The 22311-nt window shown below is 44.3% G+C and overlaps 1 protein-coding gene across 1 annotated transcript in view; it reads right to left on the bottom strand.

The window, feature by feature from the left end:
• Positions 1-9795, bottom strand: part of ZNF697 (zinc finger protein 697) — a 30733-nt gene extending 20938 nt beyond the window's left edge. The window contains exon 1 of the mRNA XM_025453365.3: positions 9470-9795. The gene's annotated coding sequence lies outside the window, so the exon portion shown is untranslated. The remainder of the gene's footprint in view (positions 1-9469) is intronic.
• Between the last annotated feature and the right edge of the window lie 12516 nt (positions 9796-22311).

Here is a 22311-nt window from a genome sequence, read left to right on the forward strand (position 1 = left end):
CTCTTAACTGCCAGCTGCTGTTGGGAACATCTTGATTTACTCATTTTGGTTACTTCCCACATAACGGAGCCCTCAAATATTTCTCGAAATGGATAAAATTAGGTGTACTTATTTCTCTCCCTCAGTCTCAAAAGGAAGAACTAACAAGACCAGGAAATGTAGTGATCTGGCCAAGATCACATTAGGTAAGGCAGAGCCATGGAAACAACCTAGCTCCCCTAATGGGATCCAATAACCTATCAGCACCAAGAGCCAAGCATGCTTAATTATCCTGCTAAATAAGTAGACATGATAGAAAGTGGTGATTAGTTAGCTTCAGAAGTTAGACAGAAAATTCTCAAAAAAGAATCCTGCATCCCTTGGCCAAATGGTAGCACCCCTTGTTTGCATCCAATTATCCTGTTGGGAGTCCTCCCCTCCACTCCAAGACTTTAACACTCAGTTCAGCTCTGCGAAGAACAGAGGTGGCACAGAGCTGTGTTTGTGTTTATGGTGGGAAATGCCACTAGACTCTGCCAGTCTGACAGGACAGCTGCTTCTCTCTCACCACTGGAGGAAAGACAGGACTGGAACAAACAGAAATTAAATGATGGAAAAAAAAAAAAAAGACTGATAACTTCAGAAGTTGCTTGGTTGGGGAGGAGGTTGGGGGAGGGCATATCTGAAGCACAATCAAATACAGAATAAATTGATATTTAACACTGAACCTGTCTTTGCAGACCAAAGCTTATTCTCTGGCAGTTTTCAGGAGTTTGGTACTTGTTTTGGTTTTCTTACTACTATAGGAAAGGCACACATGTCTTGATTTCTCTTCTCTCTTACATACAATCATCAGCCTAGAAACCTTTCTCCTAAGGGTCCGGAATTTTAAGCTATGAGACAAACATAGGCTCTGGAAGGAGTTTGTAAAAAGGGTCCATGCTCTACAGAGCATAGGTGACCAGAAATATTTTACCAAACTACCAATTCAATCAATACACACAGTACCCAGTAGGGAGTAGGGAAACAAATAAAAAGAGTTCCTATGGACAGAACATGAGAGACTCCTAACTCTGGGAAATGAACAAGGGGTGGTAGAAAGGGAGGTGAGCAGAGGGTGGGGGTGACTGGATGATGGGCACTCAGGGGGGCACTTGATGGGATGAGCACTGGGTGTTATGCTATATGTTGGCAAATTGAACTCCAATAAAAATAAATAAATAAAAATAAAAATAAAAGAAAATCTGTGATTGAGAAAAAAAAAAAAAAAGAGTGCCTATAGCAACTGCCCCCAACCTGGTCCAGGCTGAGGCCACAGTCTGGTAGAATTCAACTGACATTTACCTTATTTAAAAAAAAAAAAAAAAATAGGAGCATTTCTCTAGGTTTGTTTCACATGGGAATTCTCATTTCTCGGGTAAGCTGGTTTTACATTAAAATAGATCTGGCACACATACACTCACCAAAAAAAAAAAAAAAAACAGAGGAAAAGCTTATATATATATATATCAAGAGAATGAGAAGACAAGCCACAGACTGCAAGAGAATATTTGCAAAAGACACATCAGATACAGGACTCTTATCCAAAATATACCAAGAATCCTTACCACCTAACAATAAGAAAATGAACTACTTGATTTTTCAAAAGGGGCAACAGGGGCAGCTGGTGGCTCACTTGGTTAAGTATCTGCATTCGGCTCAGGTCATGATCAGGTCCTAGGATTGAGCCCCATGTCAGCCTCCCTGCTCAGTGGGGAGCCTGCTTCTCCCTCTGCTCCCCCCACCCCCGTTCATGCTGTCTCTCTCATTTGCTCTCCCTCTCTGAAATAAATAAATAAAATCTTAAAAAATAAATCAAAAGGGGCAACAGAACTAAACAGACATCTCACCAAAGATCTATAGATGGCAAATAAGCCCTATGAAAAGATGTTCAATGTGATATGTCATTAAGGATCTACACATTAAAAGAACGACATACCACCATGCATCTATTAGAATGGCAAAAACTTGGAACACTGACAACACCAAATGCTGGTGAGGATGCAGAGGAACAAGAACACTCCCTTCTTGCTGCTAAGAATGCAAAATGGTATAGCCGCTTTGGAAGACAGATAGGCAGTTTCTTACAAAACTAAGCATTTCATACCATATAATCCAATACTCTCACTCCTTGGTATTTATACAAATGAGCTGAAAACTTATGTCCGTGCATAAAAACCTGCACATGGAGGTTTACTGCAGCTTTATTCATAATCAAAACTTGGAAGGAAACAAGATGTCCTTCGGTAGATGAATGGACAAACTGTGGTACTCCGGAAAACAGAATATTATTCAGAGCTAATAAGAAATGATCTGTTCAATGCCTGTGTGGCTCAGTCGGCTAAACATCTGCCTTTGGCTCAGGTCATGATCCCAGGGATCAGCCCAGCGAGGAGTCTGCTTGTCCCTCTGACCCTCCCTTCTGCAATCTCTCTCTCAAATAAATAAAATATTTTCTAAAAAATGAGTTAGCAAGTCATGAAAAGCCATGGAGAAATCTTAAATGTATATTCCTTAGTGGAAGATGCCAATTTGAAAAGGCTACATACTGTATGGCTCCAACTCTCTGATATTTGGGAAAAGGCAAACTATGGAGATAGTAAAAAGAGTAGGTTTGCCAGGAGCTAAAGGGGAGAGAAGGATGAGTAAGTAGAGCATAGGGGATGTTTTAGGGCAGTGAAACTATTCTGTATGATACTAGAATGGTGGATACATTTGTCAAAACTCATGGAGGGGTGCTTGGGAGGCTCAGTAGTTGAGCATCTGCCTTTGGCTCAGGTTGTGATCCTGGGGTCCTGGGATCAAATCCTGCATCGGGCTCCCTGTAGGGAGCCTGCTTCTGCTTCTCTCTCTGCCTATGTCTCTGCCTCTCTTTGTGTGTCTCTCATGAATAAATAAAATCTTTGTAAAAAAAAAAAAACAACTCATGGAATGTACAACCTCAAGACTGATTGCTAAAATATACTATGGGCTTTGGGCAATAATGATGTGTCAGTACAGGTTCATGGATTTTAACAAATGTACCACTCTGGTATGGGAGGTTGATAAAGGAGGAGGCTGTACATATGTAGGGGCAGGGGCCACACTGCAACTCTCTCTACTTTGTATCCAACCCTGCTGTGAACCTAAAATTGCTCTAAAAAGTAAAGGTTATCTTCAAAAAAATTATATATATTTCCTTTGCTTATATAACATATAAGCATGCACCTTTTGCACACCTCACTGTAGAAAATTGGCAATGTCATCGTATTAGGAAAAAATCAAAATGAAATATTTTAAAATGTAACACACTCACACACTGTTCACTCAACAAATAGCTACTGAACATTTATTTTGTGCTACACATTACTCTGGGTTCTGCTCTGTGGGGCTGACATTCTAATGAAATAATCTTAAAAATGTACTGCTTTCAGGATCCCAGGGTAGCTCAGCAGTTTACTGCCTGCCTTTGGCCCAGGGTGTGATCCTGGAGTCCTGGGATCGAGTCCCACGTCGGGCTCCCTGCATGGAGCCTGCTTCTCCCTCTGCCTATGTCTCTGCCTCTCTTTCTCTGTGTCTCTCATGAATAAATAAATAAAATCTTAAAAAAAAAATGCACTGCTTTCAAAACCACCTACTGCTACCAGAAATCACTGTCAACTGGAGAGATTATTAAAAAGAGAAAAAAGACTAGGAAAAAAGAAAAGCGTGATGCTTTGAAATACACAAAGATTCCTAGGTGTGGAGGGAAAAAAGTCAACAAATGGAAATGTGTTCTTCCAATAGTGTGCTACCTAGGTGTTGTCAAGCATCAAAGATGTGCTAACCACATAAATAAGCACAGCACTGAGATAAAAATACCACATTTCTTATTAGTAAAACCCAGGAAGAATGGTTCCAGTTTTCTAATTTATGATAAGAATCTAATAAAGTTCTTGGAAGACAATATATATCTAGAATGCCTCTCTGAATACAAGTAGGCCCTCTTCCCCTAACTACATGTATTTTAGCAAATTAAAGCTGCACGTATAGGGCTATAAGATGCATACTTTACCCTTTGCAGGAAGGGACACTTGAAGACTTGCCGGTGGCCTTTCCACATATGCAGATGGAACACTCTTGCTAGCTTACGGATACACAGTGAAGACTTGCTGAACAAATGTAGGAATCCCAAGAACTGTCCTATCAGCCTTTCACGACTCCTGTGCTCATAATAACCCCACTGTGTGCTGTTTTATAATCAGGCTTTCAAAATGCTATGTAGCCTTGAGGTCGGCATAGTCAGCCTCGGGTGATGGATTCAACCCTGTGGTGGGTAAAAAGCCTTTTCCACTTCAAGAGCAGAGGCTGCTGATCTTTTTACCATGCCCACTAATACATGATGCCATAAAGTGCAGATCCACACCCCACCCAAACAATGGGACTCTCCCAGGGCTCAAAAAAAAAAAAAAAAGAACTCTTTTCCTCCCCAACCCTAGCCTTACCTCTCGCCTCCCCCAACCCTATCTGCAGAAGCAGGGAAGCGGCTGATTTTCTCAGATGTGTAACAAAAAGGCCCTTCCTAGAAGAGTCTGGTAGAAATGGGGATGAATGACATCAAGGGGGGAGGGGCTGAAACAACGGCCCCACCCATGCTCCCCAGTATCATTAAACCACCACAATCACATAGCAGTGATGTTATTAGTCAAGCACATACTGGTCAAACTCAGCAACACACAGGTCTGCCCTGGCATATTTCCAGAAGGTGCTTTTTTTTTTTTCTTTTCAATTTTTAATTTGGGCATGGAGCCTAACATGGGGCTTAAACTCACAACCCCGAGATCAAGACCTGAGGTGAGATACCTGGGCTGAGATCAAGTGTCAGATGCTTAACCAGCTGAGCTACCCAGGCACCCCAGAAGGTGCTTGTGGCAGTCATGTGAAAAGGATGAAAATTAAGTAAGAAAAGGATTCCTCTGAACTGTCTCCCAAACTGTCAACATGCAAATGATGTTTCATGTCTGCATTTCTACATTTTCAGTCATTACCAATTTATTAAACTCAATTCAGTTCCTTAAGGTCCACTGTACGCCAGGTTGTGTTCTGGACATATGGTTCCTGCCACATGCAGGGGAGATGTAAATATTCCCAAACAGCATGGGGGCTTATTCAGGTGTGCTTTTATCAGGAAGACATTGAGCTCCAGGTATTTCAAACAATGCAAAAAATTAAGAGGAAAGGCCGGAGTGTCGAGAAAGGTGGTTCGGAAATGGTAAGATTTGGCCAGGAGGGAGGAAAAAGAATTCAGATAGGCTGAGGGCAAAGAGGATTCCAGGCAAACATTTCTGTGCTCAAAGGTCTTATTAGGGATTCCAAACCAGAGCTTTCCAACTGATGGCCAAGGGAGTTTAAGGGCATAAGAATAACGAATTTATGAAAAAACCAGTGCCTCTCAGAATGAGATCCACTAGGATGAGTTTAAAAACCCACCAGTGTTCCTGGTAGGAAATTTGGAAAGTGAACTATCTCAAAGAAGAGAGACCTGGCAATTTTCTTCCAGGGTAAGCAAAGATCTACCCATTCCAAACAAGACTGGGAGTCAACAGACCCAAATTCCAGCCTATCTCCAGATCAGAATCTGGGACTTGGAGCAAGTTTCTTCCCTCTGAGTCTCCATTTCCTCAATTTTTTGAATGGAGATAATAATGGGTAAGACATCAGATTGAGGCAATGTATGGAAATTACCTGGTTCAACAGTTAATACACATAACTGTTGCTGCCATCACATAAAATGGAAGCACGAAAAACTGTCCAGTTAGGGCTAAACGGAGAACTACAAAATGGCAGCATCTTGGGAGAAAATCTGAGAGTCTGATCTGCCTCGCACTTTTATATACCACGTTTTAATCTTGGTAGACGGCTGTAAATATCAAAGCAACACAACGATGTCAGTGGCTTCACTGCAAACAGCAGGACAGCCTTTGTGGTGCTGCTTTCTAGAAAGCACATCTCTCCTTCACAACTGAGAGGGAACAGTCACCTTCTTCAGTCCAGGAGCCAGCAAAAAGTCACTAATTATCCACCTGGGGTTAGTCTCATTCTATACCCTGTGTGTATGAGTCTGAAAACGAAGGCTGGCAAAGAACCTATTCAACATTCTATTGAATGTCTTTGTACTAGACACTGTGATGGATCCTTTTAGGGCCTCTTAATCCAGGAGCAAAAGGAAAAAGCACCAGACTATCATGTACCAGATGCTTTACATTCACAACTGCAAGGAATCCTCAGAGGTCTATGAAGAAGGCTTCATCCCTTTTTTATAGGAAACCAAAGAGGGATGTCTAGATGGCTCAATGGTTGAGCACCTGCCTTTGGCTCAGGTCATGATCCTGGGATCAAGTCCCGCATTTGGCTCCTGCAGGGAGCCTGCTTCTCCCTCTGTCTATGTCTTTGCCTCTCCCTCTGTGTCTCTCATGAATAGATAAATAAAATCCTTAAAAAGAGAGAGAGAGAGAAAGAAAGAAAAGAGATAAATTAAAACATACATTCTTTCAATTCTTTCACTCATTCCTCATGCTTGTTAAGTAAACATCTGTTCTGCACTGCTAGGTATAAAGCACAGGGTAGAGAGAGCTATTGCCCTCAAGGGGTTTACAGTCAGAATGAGAGAAAAATGAACATTCAGCTATCACAAGGCAGCCCAGAGAAGTGAGTTTTCCAAAGGATACAAAGTACCACTGGAATGAGATGAATTCTGGCTGGGAGGTCTGGGAAGACTTCTAGAAGGTTGCTACTTCAGCTGGGTTAGGATTTGCCACAAATAATCAGAGGTAGTGCTGGGATGCCTAATAAGCATGGAATTCAACCTGGTGGAGGCATGCTGGTAGAAGACCATCTGTGGCATCTGGGAATGAGGAGCTGTTTGCTATAAGAATGGGGAGGTATTTAGGGGTGCCCAGGCTCCAATGGAGGACTGAGGTAGGTGGGCACAGAACCGGGAAGGGTTTTGCATGCCAAACTAAAGAGGTAGCTTTACTGAGCATATTAACACTACACAGTGCTAAGAAACTTGTTGAGGGAAAGAAAAAAAAGAAAAGTAGATTATCTTTTTTTTTTTAAGATTTTATTTATTTATTCAGGGAGATACACAGAGGCAGAGACACAGGCAGAGTGCCTGGGGAGCCTGATGCAGAACTCGATTCCAGGACCTCAGGATCGTGACCTGAGCCAAAGGCAGTTGCTCAACCACTGAGCCACCCAGGCGTCCCAAGAAGTAGATCTTAGATACAAGGAAAAGCCCATATAGCATTGGCATAGCTTCGCCAGACCCCTTAAATGGCACTGCAATTTGCGGGGGGGGGGGGGGGGGGTCTTCCATCTTTTTTGTCTTATCTTTATAATCAACTTTGCCCTTTCTCCTTCCCTTAACTGGATGCGAGAAATTAGGCAAATATGCAAATCCTGAGGAGATCCAAAGAGCTTTTTGGGGGGAGGGAGAGGAAATGTGGTGCAAGTCCATGGGCCTTAGTCATACAACCTTCAGTGAGGTCACCCCTGCCACCTCACTCCAGTTGCATCAGCTGGTTTGCCTCGGTGTGATTTGTTTTCATTCACCTCGTTAATCCCAGTGGTTTTTGAGGGCCATCAATGTTTTCCTTTGTGTGTGATGTAAAGGGTGGCCTGACTCCCCATTTATGACTTTGGTTCATGCTAGTGCCATCTTATTCTCTTTGGGGCCCAGCTGGACTTCTGACATCAAATTCTCCCCTGCCAACAGCCTCCACCTCTAACAGGGGCACACATACCTGCGTACCTGCATGCACCCACACACACACACACACACACACACACACACACACACAGCCAAAATGTTCCAACTAGAAATCATCTTCCAGACTGACAGAGCTTTTCCCCTTTATTTTGCCATCCTCATTCCCTCAGCCTGAACAACTGGGTCTTCCCCTACTCCATTCTTACCTAACCTTCAGACACTTCATCTGTCCTACAGAAACCAGTGCAGATAGTGTTTCCCCCTACAAATCATTTATATAAGGCGCAGGGCTCTGTGCCCTACATCCTTTTTATCATGAACCTCGGATGCTCCTGCCTCACCACTCAAGTGGCATTTTTAAAGGTTCATTTGGTTTGTAAAATATATTCCACATTAATGAATATCCTTATGTTGGCTTCTTAAGAGAGGGAGGTAACCATTTGGGTACAGCATTAAAAAAAAAAAAAAGACGAGGAAGAGGAGAAAGGAGAAACAGAGACCCCTTAAGCAAGTGAGTTCAGATACAGCAGTAAAACTTGGGCGGTGTTCGAAGTTGCCCACTCATCCATCACTGCTCCTAGAAGACGATTAACTTGCGAGCCATTATCCAACCACCTTCAGCACACCCTCGGGCCCCCCGGGACAGAGAACGCCAGAGGGGATGCAGCGCATTCCTGTCACCCCACAGGTAAAGGACGAACAGGTCCGCTATAAAGGCGGGGACACAACGTGACCAAATTGAATCCAGCCTAGCGCTCCTGTAGCAAGGGGTGGGTGATTCACTACCGGGGGTGGGGGTAGAGAGTCAGGAAAAGAGAAAATCGTGGAAAGTCCCAGAGGAAGTGGTAACCCGATTCTGGAAGCCCGGCCTAAGCCTGGCCCTTGGGTACACTCAGCGCCCCCGTGGCCGCTGCTCCCCCTCAACCTGAGTCGCCCTCTCCTGCCCACACGCGCGCCTCACCCGTGCCTCCATTCAGTGTTCCCCTTAGGTGGACGTACCAGCTTTGCCCCGCGACCCACCCACCCGCACACATGGACATCTGGGCTTGGTGGGTCCCCAGGGCTACACCGCGCCCCTCCAGGGGGACGAGCTGCTGCCACCTCCCCACCCGCTCGGCGTATTGTGCCGTTTGCCCAGGCTGACGGCAGGCGGACGGCAGCCCGAGCCGCTGATGCTGGGTCGGCCAGAAGGCAGCGGACGCAGCAAAGGGGGAACCCACTTCACGAGGAGGCCCCGCGCCGGCCGTGCGCCCCCACCCGCAGCCTCCAGTGGGGCCGGGGGCGCCGACGGGCGCGGGAGGCACGCACACTCGCTCCCTGTCCGCAGCTGCACACAAAGCCCTCCAGTCTCTCCTCGCCTCTTCCAAGCTCCTCCCTGGGCTTCGTTCCTCCGAGGGTCTCGGATGCCCCCTTCGGTGGTCGGCGGGACGGTCCCACCCGCTCCCTCGCAGCTCTGCCTCCGCCCTCGCGCCGCCGCCGCCGCCGCCGCCGCCGCCTCCCCGCCCCTCGCCGCAGACCCCGGGCGAGCTCCACGCCGGCTCGGGGGCCGCAAGGGCGCCCCGCGCCCAGGGGAGCGGACAGCGGTCCGGCGAGCGCCGCACAACTTGGCCCGCCGCGCCGCCCCCCGCGCCCCGGCGCACAGCCCATCCCCGCAGCGCTCCGGTCGGTCCCGACCAACCCCGGCCCGGGCGGCTGTGAGCCCGGCCGCAGCCTCGCTCCTACCTGCGCTGCGGCGGGCGCGGAGGGAGCGAGGGCAGCGCGCGCCCCGGCCGGAGCCCCGCGCGGCGCGTCTGCCCCTGTGCTGCGGCGGCGGCTGCGGCTGCGGCGGCCGCGGCGGGCGGAGGGCGGCTGCCCCGCTGAGTCCTCACTGGGGCTTCCTGTAGGGCTGGACAAAGGACATTTCCTGGGAGGAGCAGGGGAATGTTCCCAGCATGCCTCGATCTGTAGTTCCCGGGGACTTCCTGCCACCACGGCAGCGGGCGCCCGGGAGCCGCCCCCGCCCGACCCCGACCGGCGCGCGAGCACACGCGCTCGCCGCTTCCCCGCGCGCCCCGGGGCTGGGAGAGGCCCGGCCGCCGCGCCCCGCGCCCCGCGCCCCGCCCCCGGGCCCCGCGCCCCGCGCTCCGCCCCGCCCCGCCCCGCCCCGCCAGGCGGCGCAGCTCGGCCCGGGTCCGCGCGCCCCCTACCCGGGGCCCGCAGCCGGGCCGTGGCGGTGTGCGCGGGGCGACTCCGCGGTGGGAGCGACCTTTGTCTTCAGAGAGGAGGAAGTGTGGGGTGGGTTCGCTTCTAGTTGACTTGGGTTTTCTGTTTGTCTGGTTTTTCTGTTGTTTTTTTTCTTTTTTTTTTTTTTTTAGATTTTCTTTTTCTTTCTCCTCCCTTCTTTTAAGCCGCCGGAATCCCGCTGGGGGCGGATTAAAGAACTTGACTGCTCACCAGGAATTCAGGTTCCTTAAGATCTTGGCGCTTCATCCTTAAAACCATAAGAGCTGCTTGTTTCCAGATCCTGACCCGGTGACATTGCTCCCTACTATGTTGGCCTTGTCCCAGGCATCTTTTCAAGAAAAGTAATTAAATTAAGAGATTGAAAACAAGTTACATGAATTAACTCCAAGACACGTAAGCAATAAAAAATAAACCACCTTGTGCTGCTGACTTAGGAGCATACTGGAATTTCTGCTTATCTTTCTCCCCATCACCTTTGGGATTCGGTTTCATTGGACCTACAAACAGGCGGTGGCCAGTGTATGGCCATCTGTATTGGGGATTTAGGGACAGAGGGCATCGGCTATAAAAGAGAACTCCACTTCCAGCCTATCAGGAGTCCTCAGCATCCTCCACAAATTCCCATCTAATTCTGGAACTGCATATCCAGGACCCTCGTGGGAAAAACCAAGGAAGGGCCACATGGAGACTTAATGCCAGAAAGCTGTGTTCTCTCTTAAGGAAAGTGATCAGAATGTAATGAACAGACCTAGGAAAGGAAGACTTCCAGCATGCTCTAAAATGTATTTGAAAATTAATCAGAGAGAAGGTAATAGTGACTCTATGTATCCACTTGGCGTCTTAAATTTCAAATGCATGTGAATTAGAACAATCACGTGAAAGGTTCAGTGTACATTTAAGAAAAGTGCATCCACTTTCCTGCTGTAGATCTCTCTCTCTCTCTCTTTCTCTCTCTCTCTCTCTCTCTCTCTCTCTCTCTCTCCCCCCCCCCCCTTAACTCTTAACCACAGGTATAGGATGGGCTGAATCCATTTAAGGTGTAGCAATGGTGAGAAGCATGCAGGTATGATCACCTTCCCAAAGTTCGTGCTGTCTGTCACCCTGTTGACTGTCCACTTAAATTAATTGTGCTATGATCCTTGCATTTGCCAGACTCTACAAATTATTGCTTCCTAAGGGTTTGCAGTCTGGCAACATTCTGTCCCCCTCTACCACCACAAAGGAAAAAAAAAGGGACAATTGATAATCTTTTGACAAACCCAGTGACCTAGGGATCCCTGGGTGGCGCAGCGGTTTAGCGCCTGCCTTTGGCCCAGGGCGCAATCCTGGAGACCCGGGATCGAATCCCACGTCAGGCTCCCGGTGCATGGAGCCTGCTTCTCCTTCTGCCTGTGTCTCTGCGCCTCTCTCTCTCTCTCTGTGTGTGTAACTATCATAAATAAATAAAAATTAAAAAAAAAAAAACCCAGTGACCTCTTATAGTGCTCAGTGTGAAAAGATGAATCACTTGCGGGTAGCATTTAACATTGCCTGCTATGCCCTCAGCAGAGCTATCTTCTGCCTTCCTGCTAATATAGCACACTCTCATTCTCCTCCTACGTTTCTAAGTTAGCTCAAGGTACCTAAAATTTCACTTACCTCCATCCCGTACCAAATGAAACCTGTTCCTCTCTTTTGTTGCCAGACCAGGTTAATTAGTGACTTCATACTGAGCTCTATTTAACTCTTATGACATGTTAGTCACCATGCCTGGAGTAGACAAATGTTAACATTCAACTCTAAGACATTTTACTGAGTAAGCTCTGTCTTAGTCCTCAAGAAGTTCATACTCTTTGGGGATCCCTGGGTGGCTCAGCAGTTTAGTGCCTGCCTTTGGCCCGGGATCGAGTCCCGTGTGGGGCTTCCGGCATGGAGCCTGCTTCTCCCTCCTCCTGTGTCTCTGCGCCCCCCCCCCTCTCTCTCTCTGTCTATCATAAATAAATAAATAAATCTTTGAAAAAAAAAATGAAGAAGTTCATACTCCTGGGTTCCATGCTGGGCATGGAGCCGAGTTTTAAAAAGTTCATACTCCAGCAGACATCACACAATTACCACATAATATTTAAGTGCTAACAAAGCCAAACACACAGGTTTGTATTCTCAGAGGGTAGTACTATTTCCATGAACTTTTTTGTTCCAGCAAGATCAGGAGTGCGACAGCAGTGGTGAGAGGAGGGAACAAGAGAGGCTAAGAAATGCAAATAGTACATAGGGACCCTCACTTAGTGTGTGACATTTGGTTGTAAAAGGGTGGTAACTGAAAGGAAATGGGGTATAAGGGGAAGATGGTTTCTGTTTGTGGACTTTTTTATTTGTTTAGTTTTTAAGATGAGAGCTCCTTGGGGATGTTTAAAAGCTGATGGGAAAGGTCTAGGAGAGAGGCAGAGGGTGAAGACAGAGGAGGGGAAAAGGAAAAGAAATCAGGCATTCAACAAATTCTTGTTGAATTAACTAATTCTTGTTACATATCATTGCTGAAGATTCTGAGATTGAAATGAATATTGAACATTCCCAGCTAAGATTGGCAAAGTCTGAGACCAGACAGAGATGACATTCCTTTCTCCCACGTCATGCATCCTCCCCAGCCCTTCACATCCTCAGGGGAGGTAGTATGAAATGAGGGAAGGGAAACAAGGGCTCCCCAATGTTAAAGGATGATGGTCAAGTTTTCCAATCTTACAACAGGTTCCAAAGGCACCTGGCAACTTCAGAAAAGTCTAAACGTTTCAGCCTGTGGGGTTAATTTTTTAATTAATTGAATATTTGGGGCACCTGGTGGCTCAGTCAGTTAAGTATCTGCCTTCAGCTCAGGTCATGATTCTGGGGTCCTGGGAGGGGTCCTGGGAGGGGTCCTGGGATCAAGTCCTGCATCAGGCTTCCTGCTCAGTGGGGGGGTCCACTTCGCTGTCTCCCTCTGCCCCTCCCCCTGCTTGTGCTTGCTTTCTCCCTCTTCCTCTCTCTCCCTCTGTGTTAAATAAATAAAATCTTTTAAAAGATTAAGTGAATATTTTACTCTTGCCCTTTCCCCCCTTCACTTTAAGATAGAATACGTTAAGAATACTCATCCTCACTTTTCAAGTGGAAAATTGAACCTGGAGAGATTTGCCTACATGTTTTAAGCTTTTAAGCATAAGGTGGACATCTGTTGTTTTCTTACCCCCATAGGCATCCATCCTCCTCTTTTTTGGGTTAGCAGCACTTTTGAGGCAACAATCCCCTTTCTGCCTTAGTTCTTATGGTTTTGCAAGGGACTCTGCTTCAGTGGTGGGCACATAATCAACACTTACCAATTACTTTGTTCCATTGCTGTTCGAAGGATAAGTTAGTAGAGGAAGCAGAGCTGAGAAAGGTGGGCATGTGTGTGTGCGGGCGCAGGTGAGATAGAGAGAGATACAGTCAGACGGAGAACGCATGCACAAGCAAATCCTTATGATATTGTTTGAACTCCTGAAAGCAAGATAACCCTAGATTCCTTGCTTGATGAGCTGAAACATTCCCTTTTGGGCTTAAGCTATTTTGAGTTAAGTTCCATCTCTTGCAGCCAAGAGAGTTCTATACAGCTGGGTTGGGGGTTGTAGTGCTGATCCTTTGATGTGCTCCTAGAAGACGGGCGGGCCAAGTTGAGGAAGGGGATGGAAGGTGAAAGGATTCCTCTGTACCAGGCTAGAGAATTGGAAATCTTTGTGATTTGGCAGTTAAAACACTGAATGAAAGGTCTCCAGGTGCCAGCATTTCAAGCGTGGAGTTTTAGAAGTCTTGATTGACAAATGTCTGTGTTTTAAAAAGTTTGGACTGCTTGTAGTGTTTGTAAATATTCTAAAGAAAGAGACATGCTAATGTTGAAACTGGCCTCTGTGGAAGCAGGGAGGAAGAAATTACAGCTTGGCTAAATAACACTCTTTCTGCCTTTAGTCAGCAAGCCCAAATGGTCAAGTGTCAGATATATTGATCCTTGCCAGTTTGGAAAAATGAAATTCTCTGCCCTTTCCAGAGTAATAGCAAAGACAGGAAGGTAAAAAACTGATCATGGGAAGACTGTCTCCAGGGTCTGCATCAAACTCCTCCTGCTGTGCCATCCCTGCCTGAGGAAGGGAAGAATTAACCCCATTTTAAGTAGGGTGACCATATAATTTATCATCCAAAATGGGACAATTTGGAGTGTGGGGAGGGGTGCTATTAATAATTACACCTGAATGACAGCTCTAAAGCAGGTCACCCTAATTAAAAGAGCTTGCCACTAGCATACAGCCTTGTATCAAGAGGCCAATCTATCAGTCCTCCTCAATCCAGTTAGTTGTTTTCAATTGCCCCTAGGCAGAGGTCAGAGTGGTGGCCATTAAACTGAAGACTGGAAAGTGAATCAACCCTAAGGTTTTTCCTTAAAAGATAGAAAGCTCCAGGCCAGAGTCTAGAATGTAGATGAACTCCAACACTGCTGAGCAAGTGGGTGGCTAGGACAGCTCAGTCCTGAGAATGGAAAACCCTCCCCAGTTCCCAGTAAAGTTGTAGTTACATATGAAAATAATCAGTAAGAATATTTCTTGAGATTTAAAATGGAGACAGCTATGTTGGCCCAACAACTCAATTCCTTTCACAGCAGGTAATTCTTGCTATTTCTATTTAGCAGAATTTAATGCATCCTATAGGACAGTCTCACTGGTTATTATTTTCCCTTTCCTTTACCTTCAAAGTAGGAGTTGCTATATTTTTCCTTCTACCACTTTAGACCAATTGTGTGGGGAGTCATCAGATTTTTAGTTTCACTGTGAGCTATCCAAGAGAACAGAAATAACTAGGGCACCTGGGTGGTTCAGTCGGTTAAGTGTCTGCCTTCAGTTCGGGTCATGATCCCGGGGTCCTGGGATCAAGTTCCACATTGGGTAACCTGCTCAGTGGGGAATCTGCTTCTCCCTCTCCCCCGTGAGCTCTCTCTCATGCTCTCTCTCTCAAGTAAATAAACAGACAGACAGACAGAAAGAAAGATCACTTAAAGGTCAGGGACTAGGCGCTAGACCCAAAATAAAGTTCTCTCTCTTTGGAGTGTGGGTGAGTACATTTTCATGCATGCATAGAATCATTATACGCAATTAAGTGGGGGCATTTTAAAAATCATGTGTATGGAAGAAAGGAAGCCAAGAGATGGACTGCAGTGCAGAGCTATTATTTTTGGATGGCTCAGGTTGTGTTTCCCTTCTTATAACAAATGCCCTAATTTTCCTTCTGAGGAACTATCCGTCTCTCAATTTTAGTCTTGTCTGGAAGAGCCTTTTACCTTCCCCACTTCTCCCTCTTTGTCCTGAAGCCCCAGGGCTAGATCTGGAACCCAGTTGGCCGGTTAGCTCTCCCACGTGGCACAGACTGGTGACTGGTTCAGAGCGGGCAACTGATCCAGAAGCTAAGGTTAAAGAAGCCCTCTTTCTCTATTGAAACTTCTGATTGAAAAGACTACATAAATCTCAAGATGCTGAGGCTGGAGGCTGGAGGCTAGAGGCTGGAGGCTGGAGGCTGGAGGCTGGAGGCTAGAGGCTGGAACCTGAATGTGGCATCAAAATAGAGAAAGAGAGAGAAGCTTATCTGAGGTCTTAAATTCAGACGTTCCTAACCTATCCCTGTACTGGTCAGTTATTAAACGTCCCCAACCATGACTGTGTTTATTTATTAATCTAATTGAAGTGGATGTCTACCCACTTCAGCAGAATTAGTTCTAACTAAACTCAGAGATTTTGAATTTTTTTTTGGGGGGGGTATTTCTTGTGGCAAAAATACTTAGGAAAGAGGGAGGGGAGCAGGTGGCAAAGGTGAACTCACCTGGACAGAGTATCAGTGAAGTGTTCTTTTAAAAAAATATATTTTATTTAAATTCAATTTGCCAACATATAACACTCAGTGCTCATCTCATCCTGTGCCCTCCTTGGTTCCTGTCACCCAGTCACCCATCCTCCGACCCTCCTCCCCTCCCACAACCCTTTGTTTCCCAGAATTAGGAGTCTCTCCTGGTTTGTCCTCCTCTCTAATTTTTCCTCACTCAGTTTCCCTCCTTTCCCTTATAGTCCCTTTCACAATTTCTTATATTTTACATATGAGTGAAACCATATGATGGTTGTTTCTCCAATTGACTTATTTCACTCAGTATAATAATACCCTCCAGTTCCATCCATGTCAAAGCAAATGGTGGGTATTCATCCTTTCTGATGACTGAGTAGTATTCCATTATATACATAGACCACATCTTCTTTATCCATTCATCTTTCAGTGGACACCGAGGCTCCTTCCACAGTTTGGCTATTGTGGACATTGCTGCTATAAACATTGGGTGCAGGTGTCCCGGTGTTTCACTGCATCTGTATCTTTGGGGTAAATCTCCAGTAGTGCAGTTGCTGGGTCATAGGGTAGCTCTATTTTTAACTTCTTGAGGAACCTCCACACTGTTTTCCAGAGTAGCTGTACCAGTTTGCATTCTCACCAACAGTGCAAGAGGGTTTCCCTTTCTTCACATCCTCATTTACATTTGTTGTTTTCAGTTCTGTTAATTTTAGCCATTCTTACTGGAGTGAGGTGGTATCTCATTGTGGTTTTGATTTGTATTTCCTGATGGCAAGTGATGAGGAGCATTTTTTCATCTGCTTGTTGGCCATGTGTATGTCCTCTTTGGTGAAATGTCTGTTCATGTCTTCTGCTCATTTCATGACTGGATTGTTTGTTTCTTGGGTGTTGACTTTGATAAGTTCTTTATAGATCTTGGATACTAGCCCTTTATCTCAAATGTTATTTGTAAATATCTTCTCCCATTCTGTAGGTTGTCTTCTAGTTTTGTTGACTGTCTCCTTTACTGTGCAGAAGCTTTTTATCTTGATGAAGTCTCAATAGTTCATTTTTGTTTTTGTTTCCCATGCCATCATACATGTGTCTTGAAGAAGTTGCTGTGGCCAACTTCCAAAAGGTTGTTGCCTGTGTTCTCCTCTAGGATTTTAATGGATTCTTGTTTCACATTCAGATCTTTTAACCATTTTGAGTGTATCTATGTGTCTGGTGTAAGAGAACAGTCCAGCTTCATTCTAGTGAAGTGTTCTTTTTCTCAGTAGAGACCACTTGTTGCCAGTGCCAGCTCTCCAATTCCATCATCTAGGCTGGTTAGGACGGAGTATGGGAAACTGACCACTGTCAAGGGTTGAAATGACACAGAACACAAGGATCGGCCAGTGTCTGATTTGAGAGAGAGCAGCCATGTTCTCATCCTTGTAGTGATATGTTTGCTGAAAAATAAATAAACTAAAAAAAAAAAAATATTTTCAACCCTTACAGTTATTGTGTAACTTGGTTTGTTTATTAATAGTTAACACACAGCTTCATTTTTTGTTCTTATGTTTTGTTTTATTTTGTTTTCTGGTAACATTGAACTGCTGCTTCTTCAGGCCTAAAACTTAAGATTCCCACATCGGGGCCTTTCTTCTTCTTCTGCCCAGAGCCAGCTCTCCACTGCCAGTCCCAATCTTTTTGTGGATAGCTGCTTCCCACCCTATACCTGTTATAGAGACCTTCTCAGACCACTCTATTTACAGTAAACCCCCCTTCTTTATCTCAGTCCTTTGTTTTCCTCATGTTTGAAATACTTTAATAAACTTTTTTTTTCCTGTGTTTTGTCTCCCTCCTGCAGGTAGCATGGAAACTCTGTGAGTACAGTCAGTGTCTCTCTGATTCATAGTTTTGTCCCAAGAGTCTAGCATAGTGCTCAGCTTTTATAGCAGGAATTCAGAAGTTACTTGGTGAATGCTCTTAATGAGGAAATATTTTCTAAGCACCTGTGAAGAGCATTAATGTTCAATGTGAACAACTTCTCTTAGAGATACTCTTTTACAGTAAACTTTTTATGGAAGTATAATGTGTAAAAATGAAGACTTCATTAAACTATAAAATATGCAGATATCAAAGACTATCTTATTTCCTAGAGGAGAATTCGGAGATGAGGAAAATGAGAGTATTTTCCATCTGATCAAAGGAAATAGAGGGAGGAGAAGGGGATGTTTTTTGCTGGGATTAATTTAGCTGAGGGCTAGGTCTAAAATAGTCCACCTCCTACAAATGTTTCCCCTAGCTTGAGCACAAGAATTTGTTTCCTTGCTGGTCTTCAAATAGCCTGGAAACTCTTACCCCTTAAGGATCAGGAGAGGAAGAAAATAAATTATGAGTCACAGGAAACAGGTGAATATAGACCAAGGTATAAACTTCAGCAGCCTCTGTACTCCAAAAACTAGAAAGACATTTAGTTCACTAAGTTTTTAAAACAAATCTGTAAATGATTAAATAGAGAAACTTTAGATGCCCCCTCTCTAAGATTAGAAGCAGAAGAATATCCAATATTGGTGCTACCCTTCAAGATGACACTGGAAATCTATCCCAACCCAACATGACAAGAAAATCAAAGGTATAAACATTAAGAAAGAAGAAACAAACAATTGTTTGTAGATGATAAGTTCATCTACATGGAATTCATTATAAACCAGGAACCATCTATTTATTTAGCATTCACAAATAATCCCTATTTCACAAATAAGGAGGCCCTGAGAGGCTATATTAGTCCAAAGTTATTCAGAAGTAAGCCTCAGAGTCTGAATTTAAGAACATTCAGTGTGGGAGTGTGAAGGACAGAGCCAGGAAGTCCCACCCAACAGCCCTCTCCACCCATGCTTGTATTCATTCCTGTGTTAGTGTATACCTGCACCTTTTGTGCATGGCGCTCAGCGTTGGGGACACCAAAATGACAGCATAGGTCCTGATGGTAATCTGGTGGGAGATCAATAACCATACAAGGAAATAACTCTGCTTATCTGAAGGAATCCAGGCACAGAAGAAACTGAGATTGTCAGAAATCGCTTTCCCAGGGGTGACACCACAGCTGAGTCTTTGAGAAGTAGGTTTTCTGAGCACTTCCAGTGAGGACAAAGACCGAGGTGCCATAGCGGAGAGAGTGGGGCAGTATAGCCGTGCAATGTGACAAAGGCTAGAGAATTAGGTTTGGCCAGGCCCTGAATGACACTGTGAGCCATGTGGAAGAGTATGGACAGTGGATGCAGCACTGGGTTAATGAGACAGCCTGGAAAAGAAAGCATCTATAAGGGTAGACAGACTGGAAAGAACATAACTCAGCCCTTATAGGTTGAATGAGGAAGTGGGGTTAAACTGCTCTATTTTCTTTATAGACATAAAGAAACATACAGTCAACAGCAATGTTCACTTCCATTGCCATAATCACTTTTCTGTAATTTACCACTAGTCACAGCTTTTTAAATGGTGTTACCAAAACTGTATCCTCTTCTGAATAAGGGTGTATTAAGCCTCCAGCCGACTTGGCTGGTACCCTCCCCGCCTGCGCCACTCATCACCTTTTTCTCTTTGATCCTTCTGGCTTCATCAGTAAGTTTATCATCTCTGATCAAGCAAGAGGGTTCCCCAATATGGCTTCAATGAAACAGAAAAGAAAAATACACTTATTCAACAAATATTTGCAGAGCATTTACAGTGCTAGGATACCACAGTGAATAAAAAATGGCTCTGACTCTGAAGGAGCTTATGGGCTTGAGTTGACCAAACGGATAATAAAATTTAAACCAGAATCAGCAAACATTATATGATACTGTGTGTCAAGCTGTGTTCTTCCATACAGGAATCTGTCAGTCATTTAATTCTATGGACAGCCCACCTTATAAGGCAGTTTGTATGAGACATCCCTGCCATCTCACCTTACTAGTGGGCTTCGAAGCCCAGCAGCATAACTCCAGTGTCTGTGACTTACCTGCTTCACTTTAATGGTCTAGTGACAATCTAGTGTGATAAATGATATGATGCAGACATGTTGCATTAGAGAAACGTTCAGGGTATACTGGCACCTAACCCAGGCTTAGGGGTCAGGAATCATTTTCTGAAAAAGTTTCAAGCCATACCTGAAAGGGGCAGTAGGAGTTAGCCAGGTGACAGAGGAAAGGACGGAGGTGATTCTGGATCAAAGGAATCCTAAGTGCAAGGACTCAGAGCCCAGAAGCAAGCATGGCACCCATTGCAGAACATCTTGGAAGGCCAAATGAGGTCAGGAGGAGAGAGTGAAGGTGGGGACAGGGAGGAATAGAAATTAAGTTAGCTATTATAGATCTTAATGTTTAGTGCTAGAAGAAAGCACATAAACAAGGCAATGGAACTAAGTTCCAGAAAATCCTGAGTTTAAATATTATATCCCTTTCAAGACATGATGACTTTTTTTCAAGTCAAAATTCAAATCATTTGTTTTTGGATTTGTGGATTCATTTAATGTGTTAGAAAAGTATTACTTATTAACTACATGGAGTTACATGTTTAACCATTCATCTCTGTTGAAAGGAATAGAATTGCATTAAAATAAATATGAAATTACTCTTACAAGTCAGTTACTACTCTGATTGAACTGTCATTCTTAAGTTCAACATATATTTATGGAGCACCTACTATATATCAGGCCTAGTATATGATACCAGAGGATACCTCAGTGAAGAAGACAGGTCCATGAGCTTGCACTAGGCATATTTCAGCAAATCCTGAGTATCTTAGAAGTCTGAAACCATGGTTTTAATACTTGTAGAATATATAAAGATTTTTGCCCAAATATCTCATCTTACAGATAAAGAAACTAAAGAGGTTAAGCGATTTTACAACTCAGTGTGGTGCAGTGCTGGGGGCTTGACCTAGAATCACATATTCCCATGTCATTCCTCTTTACAGTAGCACTCTACTAGCTTATACATTCTTTCTTTTTTTTTTTTTTAGCTTATACATTCTTAATCATGGGTTCAAAGGAGCATTTGATGAAAAGCCAAGTAATGCTGTAAATTGGGATTCTCATTGGAGTATTTCTTGTGCAATTTAACATTCTCTCCCTCTCAGGGAGACAGAACATGAAAGACTCCTAACTCTGGGAGATGAACTAGGGGTGGTGGAAGGGGAGGTGGGTGGGGGTTGGGGGTGACTGGGTGACGGGCACTGAGGGGGGCACTTGACGGGATGAGCACTGGGTGTTATTCTATATGTTGGCAAATTGAACACCAATAAAAAATAAATTTATATATAAAAAGCAACATTCTCTCCCTCTCACAAAATAATAGCCTAGAAAAAGCCAATATTGTCCAATTTACCAGAATGTTTTCACATTCATTATTTCATCTGAACTTCAAGTGACCCTATGAGGTAGACTTCATAGATATTAATCTCCATGCAGATGAGGAAACGGAGCCTTAGGGTTTCAGTGACATGAGTATGGTGACAAAGTAAGAGCCAGGAGGGCAGAGTCAGCTGCCCCAGGCCGCAATCCACAGAGACATAAAACACCCCAGGAGTTAATCAGAGTTTCAGTGCCATTTAACTCAGATTTCCACCAATACTCTCAACACAAGTGATGAAACATAAGTTGTGATGAAACATAAATTGTTTCTATCCTCACTCAAGAAGATGTCCTTGGATAAAACTACGAAAACACTCCCAGGTCTGTGGATTTACCTTAGTTGAGATTTTCTGTGATGTGTACATGTATGTTTCTTGATGTAACTAGAGTCTTGTCCTAATCCCAAGAAGGCCTAAGGCTGGCAGCTGAATTCTGAAACCGGTGTATGACAAAGCACAGAGAATAAGAGATTTTTTGAAGTATAAATTTTAATCCCTTCATTATATCTCCCACGGAGTCATGTAATTGGAAATGAAAGCTGAAGAGAGAACAAAGATTGTAGAAATGCAACGTTTTATGGGTATCAAAGTCAATAAATAAATAATAAAAGGAAATGTAAAAAACTATACTCATGTTATAGATGATACAAGAGAAGTGTAATTACATCCTTGCTATTAAGGAATTAGAACAACAAGGTATTTAGATAAAAAATGAAAAGTCACTCTTCACATACCATGGGTGGTCCTGCTACTCCCACAGTGATTTAGGAGAAATATTTTTTTTTAGGAAACATAACTTGAACAAGACTGTGCAATTATATCCAAGTAAGTTAACTCTGCCTTTGGTGAGTGTGAGTGACTAATGCTTTCCAGTTACAGGTGTCAGGAAAACTGTGCTGCAAAAGATAATTTCAAACAAGTAAAAATATTCTGCTATAGTTAGTACATGTAACAGATCCCTTTATTTGAGCATAAAGAGAGATTTGGTTTTTCTTTTTTTAAATTTTTTTTAATTTATTTATGATAGTCACAGAGAGAGAGAGAGAGGCAGAGACACAGGCAGAGGGAGAAGCAGGCTCCATGCACCGGGAGCCCGACGTGGGACTTGATCCCAGGTCTCC

Source organism: Canis lupus, chromosome 17 (genome assembly GCF_003254725.2).
Source record: "Canis lupus dingo isolate Sandy chromosome 17, ASM325472v2, whole genome shotgun sequence".
NCBI classification, from domain to species: Eukaryota; Metazoa; Chordata; class Mammalia; order Carnivora; family Canidae; genus Canis; species Canis lupus.